Here is a 22,639-nt window from a genome sequence, read left to right as displayed (position 1 = left end):
TGGCTGAGAGCAGAGTGGAAGAGGGGAAGGGACTGGAAGGGCAGAAGCCTGGGAGATGAACTGTGGGGTGCGGGTGGGTGTTGTGGACTGTCTGCATCCGGCCAAGCCACTGACTCTGTGGAAAGAAAGGCTGGATTTTTAATAACAATGAAGGGGGTCAGACCTGTGCAGCTTGGGACTGCGCTTCGGCTTGACATCCACCTGAGCAAAGCCAGGTCATAGGGAAACTGAGAGACGCTCCAGAGCCCTTGTTTTCTCTCTCCCAACAGAGCCCCAAGATGTGCCTGGGGAAGGCCAGGCATTGTTGAACTAGCCCGGGGGCCCCAGCCTGATCTGAGTGGAGAGGTGTCAGGTTAGGGTGATGGGGGTGGTAAGGAACTGGAGGGGTGCTGAGACAAGTCCAGAAAAGCCTAGATATCTGAACATCTTTCATATGAGGATCTCAAAGCTGCTTTCCAAAGTTGTTTCCTATATTTCTCGTCTTTTCAGTCCTGTTGTGACTCCCTGAGGATAACGGTAATGCCCTCCTTTTCTCTTCTCTTTCCCAAGATCCCTAAAATGAGCTGGGCCCTCAGGAATCCCAGGAGTTCAGACTTTATCCTGCAGGCAATGGGAGCCCACGGACTGTTTTAGGTAGGTGATCATCACAGGGTTTCAGAAGGATAATCCCGGCCACAGGGTGACAGCTGAGGTATGGAGCAAGGCCTGGGAGGTAGAAGGGTTTGAAGGAGTTGCAACAAACCAGGTGAGGAGAGTCTGACCTGTGACCGGCAGTGGAACTGGGGAAACGAAGGCACATTTGAGAGCCATCAAGGAGATGAATTTGCAGGACTTCAGGACTGGTCGGCTCTGGGTATGCAGGCACAAGGTTCTGGTCTGAGCAACCTACTTGATGGTGGCAGCAGTGTCTGTGTGTCCCGTGGGGAACACAGATGGAGGAGCAGTTTCACAGTAGAGGATAATGAGTTGGATTTGGAATGACTTTTGATTACTGTGAACTCAAGACTGTAATGCTGAAGAAGTGAGAGCCAAAAAAAAAAAAAAAAAAAAAAAAGTCCTATGGAGATTTTCTGAAAGAGGGTCAGGATGCTGGGTCCCCACATCTACTGTCGGCCAAGAGCCCTGGGCCAGGCTGTGTGCCCCTGCAGGGAGTGCTCCCATCTGGCAGTGTCAAGCTCATCCTGAACACCCGTGGTGGCTCAGCCCTGGGAGCAGGCAGTGTGAACTGGCCATGCAAACATGTGACAGGCTGAGAAGAGGAAAAAGTCAAGTTGGCACTAAAAAATCTCATGCATAAGCCAACAAAAAATAACATACAGATGCAAATTGAACCCACTACCTGTTTTCTTCAGCTACCAGTTCAGTCTCTCCTGTTAGCTTGTTTTTATTTTCTGTTTAGAGAGAGAGATTATTTCTTTTTTTCCTGCAGAGTTTAGGCACTTGAAGTGAAGTTAAAAGCTTAAATGACTTTCCCATCAAAGAAAGGTTAATGGTAACCTGGATTTAAAAAGTCGGGTGAGACCAGGCCCAGTGGCTCACTCCTGTAATCTCAGCACATTGGGAGGCTGAGGCAGGCAGACTACTTGAGGCCAGGAGTTTGAGACCAGCCTGGCCAACATGGTGAAACTTTGTCTCTACTAAAAATACAAAAAAATTAGCCAGATGTTGTGGGGCACACCTGTAGTCCAGCTACTGGGGAGGCTGAGGCAGGAGAATCACTTGAACCCAGGAAACAGAGGTTTCAGTGAGCTGAGATTGCACCACTGCACTCCAGCCTGGGCGACAGAGCGAGACTCTGTCTTAAAAACAAAACAAAACAACAACAAAAAGCTGGGGTGAGAAACTGGGTATTAAGTACTATCTGTATTTTGGGGTCATTTTCCTATTTTAGTTCTTAATAATGGTTTCTAGTATAGTTCTGGATCCAGAGCCTGGAATCAGATCCCAGCTCAATCATTTGCCAGCTGTGTGACTTTGGGAAAATTTACTTAAGCCCTCTCTGCCTCAGTCTCCACCTGTGAAATGGGGAAAATAATACCTAGAACATGACACTACAGTGGGGATCAGATGGGTTCACGCATGCACTTGCCTTGGAGAGTGTCTGGCTCACAGCCAGCATGACCATATATTATTATGACAACAGGGGTTTCCCTAACCCTTCCTGCTTCAGTTGTGGGGCTCTTTGGGGGAGCCCTCTGGATTTTCTGCTCTATTGGTCCTTGTCTAGGCTGTCAGATCAGTTTCTTGGGCGCTCACGATGAAGCCCTAAAGAGAGGTCAGGATGGTTTTGCGATTCACTGTTCTGGCTCTTTCACCTGCCATGCTTTAGCTCCAGAGCCAGACTTGAACAGTGGTTCCTCTGTCCTGCCATTTCTTGGATTAGATTTAAAAATTGATGGATATAGAGTAGCTAACTATTTTGGCAAGTAAGGATATGAAAGACTCATCATCAGCATTTCATATATGGCCATACCAGTACTACAAGCGTTGAAGCGGATATTGGACGTCGATTATATTTTGCCACCCGACATCCGTTCATCTGCTTCAGGTGACAGCCCCCAATTTTTTGGTGCATCCATTGCTTCCTCACAATCAGGCCCCAACTTAGAGCTGAAGCAGGTGGCAGGTTGAAGCCAGTCAGGGCTTCTCATTCCTCTGGCTCCAGTAATTGAGTAGGTGGCTCAGCCAGAAGCAGTGAAGCACACAGAGTCTGGCAGAAATTCTGGGAAAGACGTGGCGGCTCCTTCCTGCTGAACTCTAACCAGAGAGGATGTAGTGGTAGAGGTGCTCCTGCCGGGCTGCTGTCACATGGAGCCTGAGGCCAGCATGGAAGAAGGCAGAGTCAAACAATGAGGTCATCTGAACTCAAAGTCCAACCACCCTTGAAACCCCTGGCCTTTTATTTTTTTTTTTAAATAAACTCTGCTTTATAATAGTTTTATACTTATAAAAAATTGTGAAAATATTAGAGTTCCCAGACTCCATACCCACTTTCTCCTATTATTTATATATATATATATATATATATATATATATTTTTTTTTTTTTTTTTGAGACAGAGTCTCACTCTGTCACCCAGGATGGAGTACAGTAGTGTGATCTCAGCTCACTGCAACCTCCGCCTCCTGGGCTCAAGCGATCCTCCCACCTCAGCTTCCTGGGTAACTGGGACTAAAGATGTGTGCCACCACACCTGGCTAAATTTTATATGTTTTGTAGAGACAGGGTTTCGCTATGTTGCCCAGGCTGGTCTCGAACCCCTGAGCCTGCCTCAGCCTCCCAAAGTGCTGGGATTACACGCATAAGCCACTGTGTCAGCCCTATTATTAATATCTTATATCAGCATGGCACATTCGTCACAATTAATGATCTGATATTGGTACATTATTGTGAAATGAAGTCCATATTTCATTCAGGCTTTCTTAGTTTTCCCCTAATGCCCTTTTCTGACTCAGGATCCCATCCAGGACACCACGTGACATTTCATCCTCATGTCTCCATAGGCTCCTCTTGGCTGTGATGGTTTCTCAGACTTTTTTTGTTTTTGGTGACCTTGACAGTTTTGAAGTGTCCTGGTCAGGTATTTTGTAGAATGCTCTTCAATTGGGATTTATCTGATGTTTTTCTCACAATTAGACTGGGTTATATGTTTTTGGAGGAAGGTCACAAAGTGCCACTCTCATGACATATTGAGGGTCCCTCTTGTCCGCATGACTTATCACTGTCGATGTTGCCCTTGATCACCTGGCGAAGGCAGGGCATATCAGGTTTCACCACCATGAACTTGTTCTTTCTATGGCTCTTTTCATCCTTTCCATGCTGTACTTTTTTTTTTTTTGTATTTTTAGTAGAGAGGAGTTTCACTGTGTTGGCCAGGCTGGTCTCAAACTCCTGACCCCAAGTGATCCGCCCGCCTCAGCATCCCAAAGTGCTGGGATTACAGGTGTGAGCCACTACGCCCAGCCTCCATGTTGTACTTTCTGGAAGGAAGTCACTATGTGGAGCCCATGCTTAAGGAATGGGAGTTGTGTTCCCTCCCCTTGAGGGCACAGTATCTACATAAATTGTTTGGAATTCTTCTGCACGGAAGACTTGTCTCTTCCTCTCACGTTTATTTATTCAATTGTTTATTTGTCTAAGTGTGGACTCCTGGCTATGTATTTTATACTTTGGGTTATTATCCAATACTACCTTATTTTGTTGCTCAATTTGTTCCATCTTTGAGCATTGGGAGATCCTTCAGTCGGCTCCTGTGTCCCTTTGACAAACCCCCATCAATGTGGTCATCTGGATGTTTCGGTTGACACGAGCTATTGATTTCTTTTTAGTCTAAGTTAGTTTAGTTCAAAGGTTTTGTCATGTGTAACCAAAAGATTATCAACAAATCTTGAGAGTCTTTAGGTTGCATTATCTGTTGAAACTTTCAGATGTTGTCCACATTTTTCTTGTGTCAATGCAGTTGAATGAGAATTTTACCCTGGAAAGCACAGATCCTTCCTGGGGCTGCGGTGGTCACTTTGCTGGGCACTTATCAGGAGACTTGGGAGCAGAGCATGGGCCTGGGTGTGATTCAAGGGCCAGTCTTGTGATCTTAGACAAGTCTTAACCTCTGAGCTATAAAAGGGGTGCAGAGATGGGAGGGGTGACATCACATCATTGTGATGTGACCCAGAGACCAAGACTGTACCTCTGATCTGTTGAACCAGTTGCTGGGGAGTGTAATGAAGCCTCAAAATTAGGGTTGCCAGATAAAATATAGGACACCCAGTTAACTTTGAATTTCGGATAACTAATGAAAAATTTTATTATAAGTATGTCTCAAATATTACATGGGGATATACTTATACTAAAAAATTGTTGTTTATCTGGAATTCAAAGTTAACTGGGTGTCCTGTATTTTTATTTACTAAACCTGGGAATGTTACCCCAAATGCCCTCTCATTTTTAGGTTTCTCAGGGCGTACACTCCAGGAAAGGTGACTCTGCAACTTCAATTTCAGTGATAAAGGAACCTGAGCCATGTAGTGTCCTGGGAAGCACAGGACTTTGTGGTTAGAGTCTCAGGAGGTCAAATCTCTGCTCCACGGCTTTAGGAAAGTTGTTTGATCATTCTGAGGTCAGTCTCCATCCTCTGTTGTACAATAGGTTGATAATTCACAGACACAATCATAACACTTTGCAGGGTCTGACATCTGGGACTCAGTCAATGATGGCCACTGCTCTTGATGTTACTCTTATTTGGACAAATGAACAGAAAGTCCTGAGAGAGGAGATTGAAAGCCATGACAAAGTAGCCCCCTCACTCCCACCCCGTCCCCTTCTCTGAGCCAGGGAGACTGCTAATGCCAAAAGCAGAGGCTGGGGGTGTGCAGGGGGTTTGGGGTGCTCTGTGAGGATCTCTTTGGGGCCTGGGCTTTTTGCTTCAGCTCAGTATCTCATCTGGGATCCTGTTTTCTGAGGGCTTAGGATTCCTCAAGTGGAGCTGGGCCTGAGGTTGGAAGGAGAACTGTACTGATAGCGTTTGGAATGGGCTAGTTGTGGGAGATTAAAGAGAAAATTAGTTGGGGTTGGGGAGCTGACCTTACTCTTCACAAGCAGGGCAAGCAGGTGAACAATAATGATAGCTAAATTTACTGAGTTCTTAGTACGTGCCAAGCATAGTTTTTTGTACTTTTAATGTATTACGTCATTTAATCCTCACAACTCCCCACTTTATAGGTGAGGAAATTGAGGCACAGAGGGACTAGGAAACTTGCCCAAGGTCGCACAATGAGTAAGTGGGACAGCCTGGCAGCTGTGTCCTAGTCACACGCTCAGCACATTGTGTATCTTGTTTCATTTAGTTCTCACAAGAGCCTTCTGAGGTCAGCGTGATTGTATCTTCATTGTGTAGCTGAGGGCACTGAGGGTTATACAATTTGCCCAAGGCCATAATTTACAGGGGCCATGATTCAAAAGTGAATTTCCAACTTGCAGGTGCCTGGAGGTGTCAGGCAGGGGAGGAGGAGGCCAGTGATGACCTTTCCCCTCATGCCAGCCCTCAGAAGAGGTGGAAGTGCATGCCGTATGCCTTTGATTTATACTGGGGCAGGGGTTTAGATCCAGCTGTCAACTTGGGAAGCCACGCGAGGATTCTATTTTTTAAAATGGCCTTGTAATTATAACAGTGGGGTAAAAACCACCACTACCACCCAAGCAAACAGGAAAACAACCCGAATGTCCAACAGTGGGGGAACCAGTTAAGTCAATTATGGTACAAGCCCATGATGGCATATTTGGCAGTTGTTTAAGAATCTCACATTTTCAGAGACTCTTAGCATAGGATAATGCCTCCAGATATAACCAAAAGCAGGAGATAGATTAAAACTGCATCCCAATTGAACAGTAATTTTGTATATGACTTCTTATACAGAGAAAACGACCAGAAGAAAATAGAAAGTCGATGGCGGTTATCTCCAGCAAAATTAAAAGCAATTAAAAATTTCTGAATTATCCTATTACGTACTTGCCACACGCTTTACAAATCAGTTCGTTGACTCACAGACCATCATCAGGTGGCATGCAATCATAGCGTTTTGAAGATGGGGAAACTGAGGCCCAGGCCAGGGAACGCCGTTCAGCCTGGCCATGAAGCCACGTGTGTTTGCCCAGCGGGCCCTGGGCTCAGACGTGTGGCCCTGCCAGGTGTAGGGGGGACACCCATGCCTCCAACACGCGTAAGGGGGTGACTGTGCGAGGGGCGTGGGGCACCCTCCCCCAAGGGGCATAGCTAGAGCAAAGCAGAGAAAGGAGGGGGTGAAGGTGGGGTGGGGGCTGGGTGGAAGAGAAGGGTTGGGGAACCTTTCAAAAATGGAAACCAGATGAGCCGTTCAAAGAGGAGAAAATTCTCCACGGCGCGCTCCTTTGTTGCGAGCGTGTGAGGCGGCGGCAGCTGCCTGCCTCGCCCCCAGCCCACGGCCCGATGAGGCGGACACGGATAACTGCATTAGATGCACTCAGCTCTTTTCAATAAAACGCCCTTGTTGGAGGCACAATAGGGGGAACAGGGCAGCAACCCCAGGCCGGGCCGAGGGCGCCCTGCCCTCCTCCCGGAGAGCGCAGAGCGCACTCATTTTTCAGGGCTCGGCTAATTGACGTTTGGCCGCTGCGTGGTTCAAAAGAAACGGCCGAACTCAAGTCCACTTCCACCGGAAACCAGGCGGCCCCTCCCCTGCCGCCCTGCCATGGCTGGGTGTCTGGGGGTGCAGCCAGGGACCACCGTGCAGCTGGCCGCAGGCGGCGCCGAGGCTGCTGTGACTCAGAATAGAAGGTGTCCTGAAGGCTTCTCCCAAAAAGGCTCCGTGCCAGGCTTCTAGTTTCTGTGTGAGAAGGAGACAGGTGACAGCAGCAAGAGCAAAAGACAATTTCAGGGCTGGAAGACTTCATTAGTGATTACCCAAATGCCACATTCTTTTAGTGATTCTAGTAAAGATAGCCCAGAACATTCTTTTAAGTTAAAAAAAAAAAAAAAAAGGAAAGATTTCTATTTCTTGAACCCCTCCAGTGAGCTGCTTTAACTGTGAGCTAGGTGTTTACCATCCCTGGTTTACAGATGTGGAAACCAGGACTTAGAGAGATTCCTGGCCCTCTAAAATCGCACAGCTAGGAAGTGGTAGAGCTGGAATTTGAGCCCAGGTTTGTTTAACTTTAAAGCAGGGTTTTTCAGCCTTGGCCCTATTGAAATTTTAGCCTGGAGAATTCTTTGTTGTGGGGTCTGTCCTGTGCCTTGTGGGATGTTTGCAGCATCCCTGGCACTATCCTCCAGATAGGATCACCAAAAACGTGGCCAGACATTGCCAAATGTCCCGTGGGGAGCAAATTTGCCCCTGTTGGAGCCACTGTTTTAAAGCATCCCTGTCATGCTACATGTGCTGGCATGCCTATCTTTGCTGGGCTCAGGAATTTCATCTTTCGGGAAAACCAATTGACTGGCCATGTGGGATTCTTAAAGTTTGGCCCCACGTGGTTCATGTGGGTGCCGCAGGAGAAGAGCTGGCTGCATCAGGCAAGGTCAACCTCTCTGTACCAGCACCTGAGGGTCTGTGGAATGCTTGAGGCATTTTAAACTGGGTGTCTGTTTGTCTACATTTCTTGGGCCTCATTGGGTTGGGAGTGGTTCTAGTTCCTTCAACTATGCTTCTCATTTCTCTCTACCAAGACTGTCCCACAGAGGGTGAGCCAACCCCTGTTCCCCTGCCCCGCATTCATTATGCCGGATAGCAAGAGTAGCCTTGGCCACTGGAATTGCTAAAACATCAAGGAAAACAGCTGGTGAAGGAAGGGGATGTCATCTATGCAAAAAAGGAGCAGGAGCCTCATCTTGAAATGAGTAGGGAGAGGACTTTGTTGCAGGCAGCTGGTCCCACCACTGGCCCACAGTGCTGGGGAGGTGGCTTCACCTGATTTTCATTTTTGGCTGCAACTTGTGCGTGATCCTGCCTCTGCCTCTGCAGGGTACTGTGGCCTTTTGCTGCTTTGGCTTATGAAATTGTTCCACTCCCCAGTCCCCAAAGTTCAGAGGCCACCCAAATCCAGCCCCAGGCTCTGGGGCCACACTGAACGGAGGCTTGTTTCAGTTCAACTGCCTCCTTCTCACATAGACAGAGTTGATTTATAACTGGGCTCCATCATATTTGTTTCTTCAATTCTGGCCTTCTTACTCCCCAGATTGACTTTTACTGGAAATGACTTTTACACTTGGAAGAGTGTCAGGTCCATAGGGAAGTTAGAGGCATCAGGGCCTACTGGACTTCAGGCACCATCCTGGGCTGCACTTTACTGAACGTGCTCGTGGATGGGGGGCTCAGAGACTTGGGGATGGGGCTTATCTTTTTTAATTGAGCTCTCTCAAGAGAACATAGAGGATAAGGGCTTGAGGAGCTCAAAGAGAGGAACAGACATCTGGAAAGAAAGGAAATAGGAAACTGGGACAGTAAAAAGCAATGAGCATCTAAGAGGATGAGGGATTAGGACTTTTGTCTCATCTCTCTTTTCCTTTAGTATGCTCATAAGCTTTTGAGGGGTTAGCACAGAAACATACATGTGCATGCACACATCCTCAGTTTAGTTCAGTATAGCATACATATCTTTCCTGCTTTCCATCTTAGCCAATGATACATATTTGGTGGCCACAACTTCCTTCTAAAAGGACCATTTAAGAAAAGGAAGACATGAAACTAAGCGTGTGTGTGAATGTGTTTGTGCCTCCACCATATGTAACTGCTTTCTTTTCATTTCTTTCCTTTGAGTGTCTCCCCCTCCCCTGGGTGGTTTACATTTGCCCTCCTTTCGCTGAGATAATTTGCACTCTCCAACTTCATTAGTTGCAACCCCCTCCTGCCCTGGGACAAAAAATAGGGCCAAACTGTTCAAAAGAACACATGGAGACCCCATTAATGCTGGCCCTAATTGTGCCAATTCAAACCCCTCAATAACTCTAATTAAAACCTGTCTTGTGCGAGGCGCTGAGTGGCAACACAGCTGTCATCCCAGACAATCACATAACAGCTATGAGAAAAAGGGTCTCTCTGCAATTTTTGGTGGTGGTTGTTATGGAAAGGGTCAATGCAGGAGGATTAAGACAGGTGTGCAGTCAAAGTGGGGAACCTTGAAAAAGTCTTCGATGTCAGATCACAGTTTGAAATCGGAAGACCTTTAGCTTTTTTCCTCTAGCTGCCCCCCTTTTTTTTCTCCCTGTCCCAGGCAGGAACACCTGCAAACTGCCTGGAAGGGGCCATGACCATCAGACACATGGATACCACAAGTTGACTGAAACATCTGAAAGAAAAGGCGCCCCTCCCCTCCCCCTCAAGAACCCAACCAGCAAAACCACACAACAAAAGCTGAGACAGAGTTTTTCCCCTGCTTCCAACTTTGTCTTTTAGGATCCAGCTGCACTTTGCTGGGCACCATAAATAACTCTGCAATTACATTAATTGGTTGCATATTTGTTGACACTGGAAGGAAAGACTTTAAGGTTGGGGGAGGTGGTTTCAGCTGCAATTTTCCACTCATTCCCTTTGCCATCTCTCCATGTCTGACTTCCAACCACCTTGCTTAGTTTCCTGGAATGGAGGAAGTGGTAGGCTGATAGGCTGGTTTCAGAATAAGCTTTGACGGCTTTCAATCAGACTTATGTCTCATCTCTTGGCTGTCCCTGGATCTGTTACTCCACTGGGTTTAGAAGTTATGTCCCACTGTGGGAGAACTTGAGATGGGTTCCTGGCAACACTCGATGAAGTTTGATTTCCTCTGGAGGCAGGGTGTGGGGTGGACTTTTCAGGCTTATTGTTTGGATCAAAGGAGAACTAGCTAGACTTTTGCCTGAATCCCCAAACCCATCTTGGATTCTTCCAAAAGCCTGGCCCACCTTGGAGAGTGTCTTGAATTCCATTCCTTGGGAAGCAACGGGATCTTAGTTACTTCATTCACTCTGCCTCAGTCAGTGGGCAAGACCTGGAGCATTCAGCTTGAAAACCAGCCCATTGGCTGGAGGACTTTGTGGAGTGGAAGGTGACAGGGGGCGGGTAGCAGACTCTGAGCCCCAGCTGACAGCTCAAAGTGGGGTGAAGACCCAGGACTCAGGATTCATTTTCCCTCAGAGCTGAGTCTGGAGGAATTCCTCTGGGTCCTGGCCTAGGGCTCGGGGGGGGCGGGGAATGACAGCGCATGGCACTTGCCTTGGAAGCTGCCCCACCGCTGGCCCTGCTGAGTGGGCAGAGCCATCCTTGGGAGGAGGAGCCATGCCTGCTTTGCTATCACTGTTCCTTCACAGTACCCAACATGAGCCTGGCACATGGGAGGCTCCCAGCTAATGTCTGATGCGGAGGATGGCTGAGGACCTCAGGTTCTGGTGTCCAGGTGCTCTGAACTCTTAAAAAAGGAAGGAATTACCTCAATATGAAATCAGATGTTTCCCTTCCATGTGGTGTGGTGGAAAAAGCATAGACTTTGAGGTCCACAGACCGTAACTTTAACACGCCGACTTTTCAGAGCATCGTAAGGATAAATGCACTCATATAAGTAAACACAAGAAAAGTGACTTCCTTTTCCTTTCTCTGTGAAACCAGTGAGGAGAATAACTTTCAGAATGTAAGTTTCTGATTTCCTCATGGCAAAGTAAGGACAGTACAGTTCTGCAAATTAGCAAAGGGAGAAGCGGGCTTGAGAACCTAAAAGCCTGAATAAGACTGGGTTCCAGGCTGGCTCTCACGCTTACCGCCTTGTATTTGCTGTTCCCTCTGTCTGGAACGTTCTTCTTCCACATTGTTGCATGTCCCTCACTCCATTAGGCCTCTGCTCAGATATCGCCTCATCAAAGTGGGCTTCCTTGAGCACCCTATCCAAAGTAGCAACCTCCTCTCCCCATCTCTCTCTCACCTGTTTTATTTTTCCTTATGGCACATGTCACCCCCCCAACATATTATATATGAGTTGATTTGTTGGTTGTCTATCTTCCTTATTACATTCTGAGTTTATGAGAACAGGAACTTGTTTTGTTCGTTGTTGTATCCACAGCACTTAGAACAGTGCCTGACACATAGCAGATGCTCAATTAGTATTTCTTGAATGAATGGGTTTGGGGATGGCAACACCTTCTCATCACCTAACAGGTCAAGTTACTCCATGATAAACACATTGTAAAAGAGTGGCCCTTCTCTCATTTCCAACCTGCGGTTCCTAGAGGAGGAGTTAAGGTCATGGCCTTTGGAACCAGATATCCTTGGCTGTACCCTCCCACAGCAAGGGGAACTGGGGATAATTACTGAGCACCTCTGAACTGCACTTTCCTCATCTGAAGGTAACAATGATTGTTACCTCATAGGACTCCTGAGTGAATTGAGATAATGTTTGAAAAGTGTTTATGGGGATTTTTGGCACAAAGTATGTGTACATCAAAAAGTGGATGCCATTGCTGTTGTGGTCATCGTCATCCTTGTGATCTTGAGGCTGAGATCACCCCCCACCCTTAACTGAGAGTGGGGCTGGTCTAAGGACTGGCAATGCCATGAGGCAAGCGTAGACTTTTATTTTGAAATAACCTCCCCCAAGTAATCATACTTAGGGAGGGGAGAGCTAAGCGAAGCCCTGTTTTACTGCTTTTATTCCTCTGCTCTCTTGCTTTTGAAACTTGCACTTGGTTGCCCATCACACAGTCTTGTAGATACAGAAGGACCACAAATTCCTCACTGAGTTTATTTTCTCAAGCTTGGACAGCTGGTGCAGAAGGTCCCCAAATGGTATTTGGGTCATTATCACCTTGACAAGGAATCTGATTTCTTTTCAAACCAGAATAGGTTTCTGTCTAAGACCAGAGTAAATATCATCCCTTCAAAGAGACCAAACAGATGAGTCACAAGCAGACAAATCCGAGTCTTTTTTTCCGTGTTGCTAGGATGTTGTGAGTGGGCACACCCTCATTCTCTTTCCAGTCACTGAGAATCGGTGTTAGGTGTTGGCAGAGCGACTGCCCGCTCCAGGGGCTCTCAACTTGTCTGCCCGTGTTTGGATCTAGGACTTTTCTGGGGCCGTCAGCCTTACCCTATTGCAGTCGTTTATCTACTCGAGTGCCCCGTATTCAACGATATTGTATGACTGCATATGTGTATGTTTATGTGCACATATGCGAACACATGATACACATACAAACCATACTTATTCCCTGTCTTTGGAAAGTTGGAAACAGTATGAGATTTGGAATCATCTAGACCTCAGCTTTAAATTACGGCTTTGTCCTGTAGTTGCTTTGTGACTAGGTCCAGTGTGGTCCCCGCTATGTGAACACCCCTATGCACACCAATAGAAGCCTTTCTTCTTCTTTCTCCAGGCAGGAGAATAAGGGTTGGCTGGGCAAAGACTGGGTTCCTGGTAGGGAAAAGGAAGGGGACACACGCTTTGGAGAAGGGAGGGACCAATTAAGGATGGAGAGTGGTTGTGTAGTGAGAGAACAGTGGAGAAAGAGATCTCCATGAGCTCTGGCCCACTGTGTGAGGCTGGAGTCTGAGGCCCATCTATGTCCAAGGGCACTAAGTGCTGCTCACCCTAGATGCACAACCCTTCACAGTTCGTAGACCTCAGTGCAAGGCGTTGCTTATGTTGACTTTGCTTAGTTCACGAGTCGGGAGTGCTGACCAGTAGCAGGTGAAATGAAGAGCCTGGAAAGATTCCAGCTATAGAGACACTGGAGAATCAAAGAACGACTGATGGGGGATCCTAGAGCGGTAGTCACTAAAGGGTGGCCCCCCGGGGCAATCCTCTGGATGGTGGCAAAAGAATGGTTAGAATCCATTTCTATTTGTAATCTACTAAAAACAAGAAACAAAAGTGCTTATTAATGTCTACTCACAGAGTGGCTCTTATTCCCCAACTTAGTCCATTCATCAGACAGCATGAACCACAGTGGACGTAGGAGTGGGATCCCTGGATTACAGGTCAGGGGGCGCCCTCATTTTGTCCTGTGCTTTCAGCGTGTTGTGATATATTACAACAGTATATTTGTGCCTGTTAGTATATTGTTTAGTTGAATGCCTAGCCTCTCAAAATAGACAGCCTGAAAAGTTCCTTTTAAAAGCAAAAAAATTGTTTTGTAGAGAGTATTAAAACTGCAAAATATTAAAACAACAATGATGGCTGAGTTGCCACCTCCAATTTCTTATATGAACTTTTTCCCACATTGTGAGGAACAACAATGGTCTGGCAAGAAATCAGCAACTAAAGCAAATTGAAGTGATTTTGAAGTCTACTAGACATACGGATTTATTTATTTATTTATTTTTTGAGGTGGAGTCTCATTCTGTTGCCCAGGCTGGAGTGCAGTGGTACGATCTCGGCTCACTGCAACCTCCACCTCCTGGATTCAAGCGATTCTTCTGTCTCAGTCTACCAAGTAGCTGGGACTATAAGGCATGCACCACCATACCTGGCTACTTTTTGTAGTTTTAGTAGAGACGGGGTTTCACCATGTTGGCCAGGCTGGTCTCAAACTCCTGACCTCAAGTGATCTGCCCGCCTTGACCTCCCAAGGTGCTGGGATTACAGGCATGAGCCACTGCGCCTGGTCTGACATGTGGATTTACAGCAACAATCATTAATTATGTCTTGCTTTATATAAATATTTTGCCTTGAAATATCAGTGAGTGATAAATTCAAACTGCCATGAATAACATAAAATATCATTTATTTCATGTTTATTTTATTTTTATTTATTTTTTATTTTTTGAGATGGGCTCTGGCTCTGTCACCCAGGCTGGAGTGCAGTGGTATGATCACGGCTCACTGCAGCCTCACCTGCCAGGGCTCAAGCAATTTTCTCACCTCAGCCTCCTGAGTGGTTGGGACTACAGGCAAGCACCACTGCATCTGGCTAATTTTAAAAATTATTTATTGAGATGGGATCTTGCTATGTTGCCCAGGCTGGTCTTGAACTCCTAGGCGCTAATGATCCTTCCACCTTGGCCTCCCAAAGTACTAGGATTATAGGTATGAGCCATTGCACCCAACCAATGTTTATTTTAGCCTTTAAATTTTCTAGACATTGTGTATATTATATGCACCCAGGTAGCACACAATAACTAGTTATACATACAGTAGGGATGAATGCTCAAAACCTTTTGCTGTTAGAAGCATACAATAAAAACGTTGGAGCCCACCAATTAAGAGTAACCTTCTAATTGTATAGATGAAGTAAGTGAGGGTAGAGAAATAAGCCATGTGTCCAGGGTCTCAATGTGAATTAGCCTTGGGGCACAGAGCAGGCACCAGGACTCAGGTGACCGCCTGTCCAGAGCTTTTAGTGATATGGGATTTTGTTGTTGTTATTAAGGATACAGCATCTCCCTGCTCCAAAGCATTGACTTTGGATCATGGGAACAGCTCTGAGGGTGTGTATTTTAGCTATATCTGTAAAAAAAATGGAGCGAGAGTGTCAAAGCCTGGATTATGTCTGAGAAATGTTAGTCACCTCAAGAATGAAGGCCTTTAATGGTAACACTTCCACACTAATAACCAATATATAAATTACACTTGATTTCTACCTTTTAAAGACTTTCAATGCTGTTATCCATTACCTCTCTTAGTAGGTAGTATGTATTTCCAGAGCCTAAGAAAATAGAATTGCTTTTTTTTTTTTTTTTTTTTTGAGATAGAGTCTCATTCTGTCACCAGGCTGGAATGCAGTGGCATGGTCTTGGCTCACTGCAACTTCCGCCTCCCCAGTTCAAGTGATTCTCCTGCCTCAGCCTCCTGAGTAGCTGGGACTACAGGTGTGTGCAACCACACCCAGGTAATTTTTGTATTTTTAATAGAGATGGAGTTTCACCATGTTGGCTAGGCTGGTCTCAAACTCCTGATCTCAAGTGATCCGCCTGCCTTGTTCTCCCAAAGTGCTGGAATTATAGTCATGAGCCACCGCACCCAGCCGAAAATAGAATTTCTTTAGAACTATTCCATTCATCAGGATTTTCAGTAGTTAGCCTGCTCTTCCTTCAGTTAGGGAAGACAGAGAATTTTACTAGTGCTCAGAAAGTGCCTGGAACAGAGAGGGGGCTGCTGGCAGGAGGGCGAGAGGGGAGAGATGGACTGGAGAATAGCAGGGAGAAAGGAGAGGAAAGGCTGAGCGAGGGAGGTGAAGGGGGCAGGCAGGAGGAGGGGCATCCCAGGAAGAAGGGCTGTGGTGCTCTCCCCTCCCTGCTTCTATTAATCCAATTAAAGTGTTGAAAATCAGATCTCATGTAAAGCTTTGAACATGAACTTTTCATTACAGCATCGGGGTGGAGGTGGGGTTTGGGGTGGAGGAGGAAAAGAGGAGCAAGGAGGCACGGGGAGTCATGAGGTGGGGGTGGAAAAGCCTCCCATTCTTCCCTAGGACAGAGGTGCAGATGTGACGATGCTGGCCCCAGGCCTGCTCTTCTGGGGCCGAGAAGACTAGAAGCTTGGGCTTCCTCCTCATGCACCTTCTGACTTATTTTTATTATCTTTACCTCCTGACAACCCCATTCTTTGGTGCTTGGCAGGTGAGGTGAGAAAGAGGGTACCTTGAAGGCCCCCTTCTGTGGCCTCAGAAAAGACACCGCCACAGTCCCCGGGCTCCCCTCAGCATGAGGACAGTGGATCCAAAGGCAAAGGAGAAGAGTAAGAAGCCGGGGCCCAATGCCATGAAATTAACCCCCAAGTTTGCTCCAAACCTGGTGTGAGAAAAAAACTGAGGAACCCCAAGCACTAAAATGTATCCCCTTCGGACCCCGAGAAAACGGGTCGCCAGGGACGGAAAAGGTGTGCTGCGGTGGGAAGGACAGCCTCATTCCCGGCAGAGCTTCCTCCCTGCCTCCCTCCTGCTCATAGTCCACGCTCAACTCATTCATCGAAACAGTATTCAGGGCTCCCTGAGCGGATGCCTGGCTCTGTGCTAGCTGCTGGGTATCTGGTGCTAGCTGCTGGGTATCCAGTCTGACATTCTGGTGTGGGTGAAACAGACAATGAACAAGTCAGCAAATAAACATGCTCCCTGCAGATTGTTCTAAGTAGGACAAGGGAAAGAACCCAATCACACATCGTCTCTGCCTTTTCCCATCTTGGCCTGTGGCCTCTCTGATTGGAAAGCAAGGCAGATGGCCCAGCTGAGGCTCAGCAAAATCAGCTAAGCTCGCCGGTTTAGCTGGTAGGCCTGGGAGGAAAACCCAAAGTATGCCTCCTTTCTGACACCCCCACTCCCCTTCAGACTTCCCCTGCAAATTAAATTTGTTATGTGGCCAATACGTTTGTTTAGATTTTAAAAAAGTAGAAGGGGAAGGCACATTTCACTGCATTCAAGATTTGTGTGCTGCTTCCCCCCTGCAGCCTGGTCTTTGACCTGCTTGCTAGGCTGACTGTAGGATGGACAAGACGCTGGGCTCTGGGTGGATGGGGATCAGGGGCTCAGGGTGGCTCTCTCCTTGAACTCTCCTCTCCGTGCTCAGCTCCTCTTCTGCACCGGCGTTTCCCTGGGCCGCCCATTCCCAAGGAGGGGGCCCTCCCCTGCTGCCTGGGGTTTAATCTCCGCCAGGCCTGTGTACCGCTGGGCTGCTGGTGTGTGGTCCTTCTCACTCATGAGCCTCAGCAGCTGGAAATAGTGAGGCGGGAAGGGGGACCTCGAGCATAAAACCCTGGCACTTCTCAAAACAAAACGAACAACTCCAGCTTTTAATCAGTGTAGGGCAGGGACAGGAGAATTGTGTTTGGTTTGACATAGACAAAGCCCTTTTTAGGTCTCTGCTTTCCGAGGAATCTGTGACGTGACTGCCCTTTCTGCAAATGGCTGCAGAGCCCCCAGGCTGGAGACGCTGGGCCGTTCAGCAGGGCATGGGGAAGAGACTGGACCCTCTTGGCGCAGGGTGGGGATTTGGTTTTTATTAGCCAGACCCCTCTGAGGTGGAAATGGTATTTATTACCGTCCTCTTCTGCTCTTGGAAGCTGGAAGAACCATAGCTTTTGGGAATGTGGTCTCTCCTGCTTTGAGCTTTGACAGGTGGGCTCCTTCAAAGGTGAGACTGCAAATTTGAGTTTAAAAAATGAATTTCTAAGTTATGATTAGGGGAACTTGCTATGTATAGGACCCCAACTGTGAAAGAATACATTTGCAAAGTGAAGAATCCTATCCTATTCCTGCTCCCAGCCACTGCCCTGACCAGATTTTTAAATACCAGGCTATTCTAGAGTCTGCATCATCCTAAAGTGACTTAGTATAAGGTCCTGAAGGATGAGCCAAGCCTCTGGCCTAGGATCACCAGATTTAGCAAATACACATACAGGATGCCTAGCTGAATTTGAGTTTCAGATAAACAATAAATACACTCATGCAATAAAGCAGAGTTATACAATATTTGGGGTGTACTTGCACTAAACATTTTGTTATTTATCTGACATTCAGATTTAACAAGGCATCCTGTATTTTACCCGGCAGGCCTGCTCCGGCCCTTTTTCATGCAGATCTTGTTCTCTCTTCATCTCTGTTAGACCCTCCTCTTTTCTTCCTGGGTGCTTTCTGGACTTAAAATGCCCTGGGGCCCTGTACTCCATCTTTCTGTCTTGTTATAATCCCCTCACTTCTCAGTCTGGGATAGCTCTCCTCATCTGCTCTCCCTTTTCTCCTGGTCCAGTCTTACTTGTCGGCCCTGGGTTGGTCAAGATTCAGCCACTGTGTCTGAGGACTAAGAATAGTGGTGGTGACACCTTGTCCACAGTTTTGTCACTCCCTGGCTTCCCATGTGCCAGGCACTATTAGTTGCTTTACTAGTGTTAATCATTTAACACTTACAACAAAACTATAAGGAAGAATTTTTTTTTTTTTTTTTTTTTTTTTTTTACTGTGGTGAAATATACATAACATAAAATTTACCACTTCAACCATTTTTAGGTGTATAGTTCGGGGGCGTTTAGTATATTCACATTGTTGTACTACCATCACCATAATCCATCTCCAGAACTTTTTCTTCTTCCCAAACTGAAACTCTGTACCCATTAAACTCATTCTCCTCTCCCTCCAGGCCCTGGCAACCATTATTCTATTTTCTGTGTCTATGAATTTGACTACCTAGATGCCTCATATAAGTGGAATCATACAATATTTTTCCTTTGAAATCTGGCTTATTTCACCTAGCATGATGTCTTCAAGGTTCATTCACGTAGTAGCATGTGTCAGAGTCTTCTTCCTTTTAAAGGCTGAATGATATTCTTTGTATGTAGACACCATGTTTGGTTTATCCATTCATCCATCAATGAACCCTTGGATTGCTTCCATCTTCTGGCTATTGTGAATAAGGCTGCTATGAAGATTTAGTGTACAAATATCTGCTTGAATCCCTGCTTTCAGTTCTTTTGAGTATATACCCAGAAGTGGAATTGCTGGGTCATATGGTAATTCTATGTTTAATTTTTTGAGGAACTACCATACTGTTTTCCATAGCAACTGCATCATTTTACATTCCAACCGGCTACACACAGGGTTCCAATGTCTCTACGTCCTTGCCAGCACTTAAAAAAATGTAATAGCCGTCCTAATGGGTGTAAACAAGGAAGGCACGTTTAATTATAATTACTATTTCACAAATGAGAAAACTGAAAACCGAGGCTCAGAGAGGTAGAGAGACTTGTCCATGGTCAGCCAGCAAGTCACAGAGGTGGAATTTGAATCAAGGTCTAACTCCCAATCTAGGACTCTTAACTATTATATTTCCTGCCTCTGATACAAGCATCCAAATGCAAACTTTTCTGTCTTTGGACACATGTCTAATTGTGCAAGACATCTGGTAAAGGCCCAAACGTAAGAACAAAATATGTTGAAGGAGTTTTTACATGTTCTTACTGAAACTATACCTCTCACATGGGAAAAGAGCAATAACAATTTCCTCTTAATTTGCATTTCATCCTAGTTATTTAAAAATAATGTATTCAATTTGGCCTCCCTGTAATCTTTCACCCTGATATCATCTGGCCATTTTAATGGCCTAGCAAGTGGGATTGGGTATGGCCTTTGACCTTGTTGGAGAGTGGAAGGATAGAGAAGCTGGATGATAGAAGATAAAGACTTTAATCTCAACATGTTTGAGGTTTAAGTGGCCAGAGAGATGTGGCCATCTAAGAGGCATTATCCAGCCACAGCTGCATGGACCACAGGAAACACTGGGTTGCTAGAAGGATGAGCAGAGGGGCTGAGGCCAAGGGGCAGAGAACAGCAATTGCAGTGCATTTGTGGCCAGTGGAGCGTTCCCCTGGCTGAGGGCAATGCTGCCTCTTTGGCTGGGTGCAAGGCCTGGCATGACTCCATGAAGTGCAATCTAGAGAAGGAGGCTGCAGATGGTATTGCCCTACCTCTTAGACTCCAGCTCCTTTCTGAGTGCCACTTTGCCCAAGGCCAGAGCCCTCAGATTGAGCCATTGACTTTGAACTATGATCCCATGGAAATGGCCTGTTTCTGGCCTCTGGTGCCAGCTGAGCCTTTACATTGATTCTTAGGATAAGCTCCAAAATCTGGTTGTCCAGTTGTTCTAACACAGGGTGGCAGCAAAGAATGTGGACTTGGTGTCAGACATGTTCAGTTTGGAAAACAACTCTGCCACTGGGGCTTGTGTGACCATAGGAAAGTTTCTTAGCCTCTCTGAGCTTCAGTTTCCTCATTTGAAGTGTGGCAATAATATAGGAGATAATATGGTTGTCATGAGGATCGAAGGAGACATTTATAAAGTGCTTAGCATGTAGTAAGTGCTCAATAAGTGGTAGTTACTAAAGACTCATTTTCCTATGAGTTTTTTCAAACTACTACTAAAAAGCCAGTCTCTCTCTTTAGTAGTAGCTTAAAAAAACTCTTAGGAAAACCTACTAGATTTGTATTTATTTCTCCTCTTTGTGGAGCAGTTTGTCAATTTGGCTATATCATCATGCTTAACCTCTGCGGAAGGTCAGTTTCCTTGTTGAGCAGGAGAGAAGACGACCTAGGAAGGATGGATGCTGAATTCTGCAAGGTGTATGCCTTGCTCAGAGCAGGTGCTCAATCATATTGTTGGATGAATCAGTATGTCAGTTGGAATGGGGGATTCCTGATGGGGAGCCATGAGAATGAGGAGTATGGAATTTAAAGGCTCAGTGTGCAGTGGGAAGGCAGAGGAGACTGGATTTGATCATTCCTTCCTATATTTTAAATGACACTTCTCAACTTATCACAAATATAGTGTATGAACGTTGTAGAAAAAATAAAAATTATAGATAATTAGAGATCTTTGAACAGGAAAATGATACAATGGAGAGAATGTTTGGTGATTTTTTTTCCCCCAGGAAACCATTGAACCTTGGGAAAACCATGTGACAGAGCGGGGACCACAAACATGGTAACGGCAAATATGAGAAAAGTGGTAGGATTTGGAAGAGGTGGGGTGGGAGCGCTTCTGAGCCTGGAAGAGCAGGTGTTTGGAGGCACCGTGGGTGGTGGTCCAGACATGGGGGTGAGGTGAGACTCTGAGGGGGTGAAGAGATCCTGCACTCTCTGCATGTGCAAGCTGAAACCAAAGAGGACCATAAAAAGAATAGGATTGAAGAGTGGGGGAGGTGCATGGGCTTCAGGCATTAGTTTGAGCATCACCAAAGCAAAAGAAGTCACTGAGGCTGTGACAGCAATAGAGCCTCCAGCTAAAGGGATTGCATGTTGGGGGAGATGGGCAAGGCCAGGAGCTAGTGACAGTCCAGTGAAAGGAGAAAGAGCAAGAGGGAGTCAGAAAGGAATGAGGTGTGAGGGAAGGTAGCAGGCTTAATAACACCCCTACTAAAGATGTCCACATCTTAATCTCTGAAATCTGTGAATGTGCTACCTTATATGGCAAAAGGGACTTTTTGTGTGATTAGATTAGTAATCTTGTGATGGGAGATTATCCTGGGTTATCTGGTGTGCCATTGTAATCATAAGGGGCCTTGTAAGAGACAGGCAAGAGGATCAGAGTCACAGAGAGATTGGACGATGCTATGTTGCTGGCTTTGAAAATGGAGGATGAGGCTCCAAGCCAAGGAATGCAGGAGATCTCCAGACAAAAGGCAAGAAAATAGACTCTTTCCTAGAACCTATGGAAGTAATGCAGCCCTGCCGATAGCTTGATTTTAGCCCACTTAGATTTAGAACTTCTGACTTCCATAAATCTCATATAATAAATGTGTGTTGTTTTAAGCCACTAGGTTTGGGGTAATTTGTTATAGCAGCAATAGGAAACTAACACATGGATGGAACTGACCAGACATAGTGACCAGGCACAGTGTGGGGGATTCACCAGGTTACTGAGATGTGTTAGTACAGTTTGGGGTATAGAGACTGTATCAGTCAGCGTTCTCCAGAGCTGGAGACCCAGGAGAGCCACTGGTATAGTTTCAGTCATCTTCAGGCCAGCAGGTCTGAGACCCAGGCAAAGCCAATGTTTCATTTCATATCCAAAAGCTGAGGTCCCAGTTCTAAGGCCCTGAGGCAGAAAGGAGTCTCTTTATTCTGAGGAGGGTCAGTCTTTATGTTCTATTCAGGTCTTCAACAGATTGGATGAAACCCACTCACATCAGGGAGGGCAAGCCGCTTTACTCAGTCTACCAATTTAATTGTTAATTACATCCAAAAACACCTTCATAGAAACACTCAGAACAACCTTTGACCAAATATTGGGGCATGCCATGGCTTAATCCAGTTAACACATAAAATTAACTCTTCCATGCTTGAGGCTGTGATGCACAAGCCCTCACCTGCTGGACATAGATGTAAGACTCCAGATCAGGCCTCCCTCTTCTTTCCCACTGTGCACCCAGGGATCCCTTGGTGCTTGTGACCTTCCCTTGGGGAGGAGTCACATTTGCCTCTTATGCTCCTCCATGGCTGACAGTGATCAACTGGCCAGGGTGACCAGGACCAACGCTGGTAAGAGGGTAGCCCTAGTGCTCTCATGGGTCAAGTCCCCAAATGCTGCCCTGGGAGCAGGAAGGTCAGGTGCTGTTGGCGATGGATGGCAAGGCACCAGAGTGCTGTTTGTGGGTGAAGTAGGCGCCTGCTGGACAAGGTGGTGGCTTCCTCTCTGTGGCAGCCAGAGGGAAGGGACATACCAGCTAA

At 46.4% G+C, this 22,639-nt stretch overlaps 1 protein-coding gene across 8 annotated transcripts in view; it reads right to left on the bottom strand.

Annotated features, from left to right (window-relative positions):
- ERH (ERH mRNA splicing and mitosis factor) overlaps positions 1 to 22,639 on the bottom strand; it is an 892,055-nt gene that overhangs the window by 460,319 nt on the left and 409,097 nt on the right. The window contains exon 1 of one of the 8 annotated variants that reach the window (XM_050797417.1): positions 21,320 to 21,329. The exons of 5 other annotated variants lie outside the window; for them this stretch is intronic. The gene's annotated coding sequence lies outside the window, so the exon portion shown is untranslated. Of the gene's footprint in view, positions 1 to 11,448; positions 11,459 to 16,735; positions 16,748 to 21,319; positions 21,330 to 22,639 lie in introns of those variants that run through there. 2 more of the 8 variants (XM_050797429.1, XM_050797431.1) reach the window with 2 other exon arrangements.

This window comes from Macaca thibetana, chromosome 7 (assembly GCF_024542745.1).
Source record: "Macaca thibetana thibetana isolate TM-01 chromosome 7, ASM2454274v1, whole genome shotgun sequence".
Classification (NCBI taxonomy): domain Eukaryota; kingdom Metazoa; phylum Chordata; class Mammalia; order Primates; family Cercopithecidae; genus Macaca; species Macaca thibetana.
The sequence above is the reverse complement of the archived record's forward strand: the minus strand, read 5'-3'. Positions and strand labels throughout refer to the sequence as shown.